The following is a 6,296-nucleotide window of genomic DNA, read 5'->3' as shown; positions in this document are numbered from 1 at the left end:
ATGTCTTTCTCTTCCTCAGTGCTGCCATATCGGTCACTCACATTTGGTACATTACCCTTCTCTTCAGGATTTCATCTTTTTTTAAGAAAATCTTTCCATTTTTTATAAAGTGAGTTTGGGTTTTAGCATGGACCTCATAGTTAAGAATGATATTTGATGTGAAATAAATGCATTTTCTATCTGAATTGGCACTGAAGATTTGATAGAAGTGCAGTGATTTTAGCACACAGTTGAAGAGACAGAACTGTGGATGTGGATGAAAATGTCTTCTGAACTGAAACTACCTGATTTCTAGTCAAACGTGAGAAAGTAGACTGTTGTAGAGCAAAGGTAAAAAGTGTAGTAGTGTCAGAGTATTGAGAACAGTGAGACATTTGCATTATCAAAGCATAAAGTATATATATGTAGGTAGTTGAGGGTAGTCTGGAAAGGAAACTAGGTGAACTGTGTGACTGTAAGGGTAGATTGGAGTGATACTGGAGTAGCCTGTCTAGGTTGTATAAGGTGTTTGGCTTTTATCATGTAGGCAGAAGAGGGGATTACCTGCCTGATTTGTGCTCTGGCAGTGTGGAGGATGGGATCTGGAGGAGGACATTTGAATAGTTAGATGCTTATTATAATAGTTACTCCTCTACTTTAAACCTTTTGATGATATTTGCCAATCTGTCTGACCCAGTTTATCACACTCCAGCCACAGTAGCTTTTATTTCATTTCCTCAAAATAGGTCTGTTCATTAATTTCTAACACTAATATATTGTTCACTATGTGGCAAGCACTGGTTATAGTCATTTGCATACATTAACTGATTTAATTCTCATAATAACCCTATAAGATAAATACTACTATTATCCCATTTTAAGATGAGAAAACTGAAGCGCAGAGATTAAGCAACTGATTGAGTAATTTGCCAGATGTCACAGCTAAGTGAGTCAAACCCAAGCAGTCTATCTCCACAATTCCTTTTCTTAAATCACTGTGCACTACCATTTCTCTTTTTTTACTTCCACACATGCTGCAGTTTCCTTTTGTGCTCTGCCATCCCTCTCCCCCCGATAAACCCACTGCCACCAAGTCAATTCTAACTCATAGCGACAACCATCTAGGACAGAGTAGAACTGTCCCCATAGGGTATCCAAGGCTGTAAAGTTTTGGGAAGCAGACTGCCTCATCTTTCTCTTGTGGAGTAGCTGGTGGCCTTGAACTGCTGACCTTTTGGTTAGCAGTTAAATGCTTTAACTACTGTGTCACCAGAGCCCCACACCTCCCCAATACCTTGGTCTGATTACCTACAAGTCACACTTCAGATATCATTCAAACATCATTTACCCAAGCAAACCTCCTTGTTCTCCCTCTCCATGCACTATTGTCAGGACCCTTTTTATATGCTTTTATAGGATCTTGTAAGGAGCTCGGGTGGCGTGGAGCCTAAGGCATGCTAACCAGAAGGTTGGCAGTTCAAATCCACCATCCACTCCATGGAAAGAAAACTGGGCAATCTACTTCTGTAAAGATTTACCACCTCAGAAACCCAATAGGGATCACTATGAGTCGATATCGACTTAGTGGCGGTGGGATTGGTTTGGTTTGGTTTATAAGACTGTGTGGGGTTTTTTTTTTTTTTTTTTAATTCAAATCAGTTAAACACTATTTTTGTGGTCATTGATTACTTTGTTCACCTACTAGATTGTAAATTCCATATAGGCAAGGACTCTTTCTCTTTTCCTTTTGATTATTTTCCTGTATTTAAGATAATGCTTGATGCATAGTAGATGCTCATTAGCTAATTGTCAGATGAATAAACATATTAAGACCTGAAATAAGGTAGTAGCTGTTAGAATGGGAACAAATTTGAAAGAAATTTGGAATGTACAGTTGTATGAATTCATAGATTAATTGGGAGGCAGGCAGGGCCCCAGCCCCCTAGAGCCAAGAAAGGGAGAGAGCAGCCGGGACCACATAGTGGCAGGATCCAGGTAGGAATTAGGTAAGAGGAGGGTGGAGAGGTTTCCAACAGCTAAGGGAGACAAACCTGTCTGTCAGTTTGTCATCCTGTGGGTCTTGCACATTGCTATGAGGCTTGAGGCTGTGCCACCAGTATTTCAAATGCCAACAGAGTTGCACATGGTGCACAAGTTTCAATGTAGTTTACAGACTGAAATAGACTAGGAAGAAGGAAGAGGCCATCCACTTCTCAAAGAATTGGCCAGGGAAAACCTTAGGAATAGCAGAGAAACACTCTGATACATTACTGGGCAACTTTATGAATAGCTTGAAAACATTGTCTGACACAGTGCAGGAAGACGAGCCCCTTGGGTGAGAAGGCACTCAAAATAGGACTGGGAAAGAGCTGCCCATCACAGTAGAACCAACCTTAATGATATGGATAAATTAAGTCTTTCAGGACCTCCATGTACTGATGTGACACGACAAATTGAAGAGAAATAGCTGCATACATCCATTAGTAATCGGAACATGGAATGTACGAAGTATGAATCTAGGAAAATTGGAAGTTGTCAAAAATAACAAGGAATGCGTAATGTTTGATATCCTAGGCATTAGTGAGCTGAAATGGACCAGTTTTGGCCATTTTGAATCAGACAACCATATGATCTACTATGCCTGGAACGACAGTTTAAAGAGGAATGGTGTGGCATTCATCATCACAAAGGATGTTTCAAGATCTGTCCTGAAGTACAGTGCTGTCAGTGATAGGATAATATCCATTACACCTACAAGGAAGACCGTTAATACTACTATTACTCAAATTTACGCACCAACCATCACAGCCAAAGATGAGGAAATTGAAGATTTTTATTAACTTCTGCAGTCTGAAATTGACCGAACATGCATCAGGATGCGTTGCTTATTACTGGTGATTGAAATGCAAACGTTGGAAACAAGAATCACTGGTAGTTGGAAAATTTGGTCTTGGTGACAGAAATAATGCTGGAGAGTGCATGAAATTTACAAGACCAACGACTTACTCATTGCAAATACCTTTTTTCAACAACACAAATGGCGGCTCTACACATGGACTTTGCCAGATAAAGTACATCTGTGGCAAGAGGCGATGGAAAAAGCTCAGTATCTTCAGCCAAAACAAGGCCAGGAGCTGATTGTGGAACATACCATCAACTGCTCATACGCAAGTTCAACTTGAAGTTGAAAACAATTAAAACAAGTCCATTAAAGCCCAAATATGACCTTGAATATATCCCTCCTGAATTTAGAGACCATCTAAAGAATAGATTTGATGCATTGAACACCAGTGACCAAAAACTAGAAGAATTGTGGGATGACATCAAGAGCACGCACCATCCATGAAGAAAGTAAGAGGTCATTAAAAATACGAGAAAGAAAGAAAAGACCAAAATGGATGTCAGAAGAGACTCTGAACTTGTCCTTGAGCAAAGAGTAGCTAAAGCAAATGAAAGAACTGACAAGATAAAAGAGCTGAACAGAAGATTTCAAAGAGCAGCTCCAGCAGACAAAGCCAATTACTATAATGAAATGTGCAAAGACCTGGAGTTAGAAAACCAAAAGGGAAGAACATTCTTGGCATTTCTCAACCTGAAAGAACTGAGGAAAAAAGCCTCAAGTTGCAATATTGAAACATTCTATGGGCAAAATACTGAATGATGCAGAAAGCATCACAAGAAGATGGAAGGAATACACAGAGTCACTGTACCAAAAAGAATTGGTCAATCTTCATCCATTTCAGGAGGCGGCGTACGTTCAAGAACTAATGGTATTGAAGGAAGAATTCGAAGCTGCACTGAAAGAATTGGTGAAGAACAAGGCTCCAGGAATTGACGGAATAACCATTGAGATGTTTCAACAAGCAGATGCCCCATTGGAGGCACTCACTCGGCTATACCAAGAGATTTGGAAGACAGCTACCCGGCCAACTGACTGGAAGAGATTCATATTCCTACCCATTCCAAAGGAAGGTGATCTCGCAGAATGTAGAAATTATCAAACAATATCATTAATATTGCATGCAAGTAAAATCTTGTGTTGTTGTTGTTGTTGTTATGTGCCGTTGAGTCAGACCTGACTCATAGCGACCCCTCCTTGGGTTGCCGAGGCAGTATTGCTGAGGAAGTAGATTGCCCAACCTTCCTTCCGAGGAGTGGCTGGTGGGTTTGAACCGCCAGCCTTCTGGATACTGCAGATAATTCAAAAACAGTTGCAGCATGCATGGATTGGAGGAAGAATCATTAACAACCTGCAATTCGCTGACAACACAACTTTGTTTGCTGAAAGTGAGGATGACTTGAAGCACTTACTGATGAAGATTGAAGAATACAGTCTGCAGTTTGGATTCCATCTCATTATAAAGAAAACAAAAATCCTCACAACTGGACCTATAAGCAACATCACAATAAATGGAGAAAAGATTGAAATTGTCAAAGACTTCACATTGCTTGGTTCTACAATCAACACCAATGGAAGCAGCAGTCAGGACATCAGACGACATATGTTGTTGCTGTTGTTATAATGCCATGGGTCATATTGTTGTTATGTTGTAGGACTGGGTAAATCAGCTGCAAAGGACCTCTTTCAAGTGCTGAAGAGCAAAGATGTCTCTTTGAGGACTAAGGTTTGTCTGACACAAGCTGTGGTATTTTCAGTCGCCTCATGTACATGTGAGAGCTGGACAATGAATAAGGAAGACCGAAGAAAAATTGATGCTTTTGAGCTGTGGTGTTGGCAAAGAATGCTGAAAGTACCATGGACTGCTAAAATAACTAACAGGTCTGTCCTGGAGGAAGTGCAGCCAGAATGCTTCTTGGAGTTGAGAATGGCCAGACTTTGTCCGACCTACTTTGGTCATGTTGTCGGAAGGGACCATTCCCTGGAGAAGGATGTCATGCTTGGTAAGGTGGAGGGTCAACGAAAGAGGGAAAGGCCCTCAACGAGATGGATTGATACGGTGGCAGCGGCAGTGGGCTCAAGTATAGCAAGAATCATGCAGCTGGCGCAGGACCCAGTGGTGTTTCGTTCTGCTGTGGATAGGGTCAATGTGAGTCAGAGATGACTCAACAGCACCTAACAACATAGATTAATTGGATGTGGCGGAATGAATGATGACTGCAAGAGTTGGGTGTTGATACCTATAGATTGGAAAGAGGAGGAAAAGCCAATTATGTGCTGGAGAGAACATAAGTTTAATTTTGCATTTAAGTGTCTTTGGGACATCTACTTGGAGATGTCTGGTAGTCAAGTGGAACTCTCAAGAGCTGAGAGTTAGTGGTAAAACTTTGGGATTTATTTTTTAAATATTTTATTGAGTTCCTACCATGTGTCAGCTACCATAGTGTACTAGGTAGGGATACAACAATGAAGAAAACAGATAAAAATCCTTACTCTTATGGATCTTTTATTTTAATGGGGGGGGTGGAACACAATAAAATGTTGATAAGATCTGTAGAGCAAAATAAGAGGTACAATGGGAAGGATATTGTCATTTTAAATAGAATGACCAGGTAAGTACTTACTGAGATGATGTTTAAGCTAAGACTTGAAGGAGATGAAGAAGTGAACCATGTGGAAAGTGTTCAAGGAATAGCAAAAGGGGCCAGTTTGGCTTATTAAATAGGAGAAGAGGAGTCACAGAGGTAATGGTGGGGAGTGGAGAGCAGATTGTGTAGGGCCTTATATAAAAAACAAACAGTCATCGAGTTGATTCAACTCATAGCGACCCCTCCTTGGGTTTCCAAGGCAGTATCACCATGGAAGTAGATTGCCCAATCTTCCTTCTGAGGAGTGGCTGGTGCATTTGAACCACCAGCCTTCTGGTTAGCAGTCAGATTGGCTTTTACCCTTAATGCTATGGGAATCCAATGGGGAATTTTAAAATATGGCAGTGACATGATTTGACTTAAACTTTCAAAGGATTACTTTGTCTACTCTGTAAAGAATAAACTATAGTGAGATAAGAGCTGAAGAGAGGTTTTTACAATTTTCTGTATGAGAGGAAAGATCAGGGGAATAGTGTTCAAGTGGTGAGAAGGAATTAGATTCTGGAGATATTTTGAAAGTAGAGCTGATAGGATTTGCCTATAATTGGATTCAGGAGAGTGAGTAAGTGTTGCAAGTGGAATGAGAGTCAATCAAGGAATCTTAGTGAATATCAGTATTTATGGAGTTGGGTAGAACAAGAGCTAATAATAAGGAGGCTGAGGGAAAAACCAAACCAAATCTATTGCCATTGAGCCTATTCCAAGTTATAGTAGGGCTGTTGTTGTTGTTGTTTGCCATCGAGTCAGCCCCGACTCATAGCGACCCCTCC

The sequence above is a fragment of the Orycteropus afer genome, unplaced genomic scaffold (assembly GCF_000298275.1).
Source record: "Orycteropus afer afer isolate SDZICR_OR568_19922 unplaced genomic scaffold, OryAfe1.0 scaffold00490, whole genome shotgun sequence".
NCBI lineage: Eukaryota > Metazoa > Chordata > Mammalia > Tubulidentata > Orycteropodidae > Orycteropus > Orycteropus afer.
Note: the sequence above shows the minus strand (reverse complement) of the source record.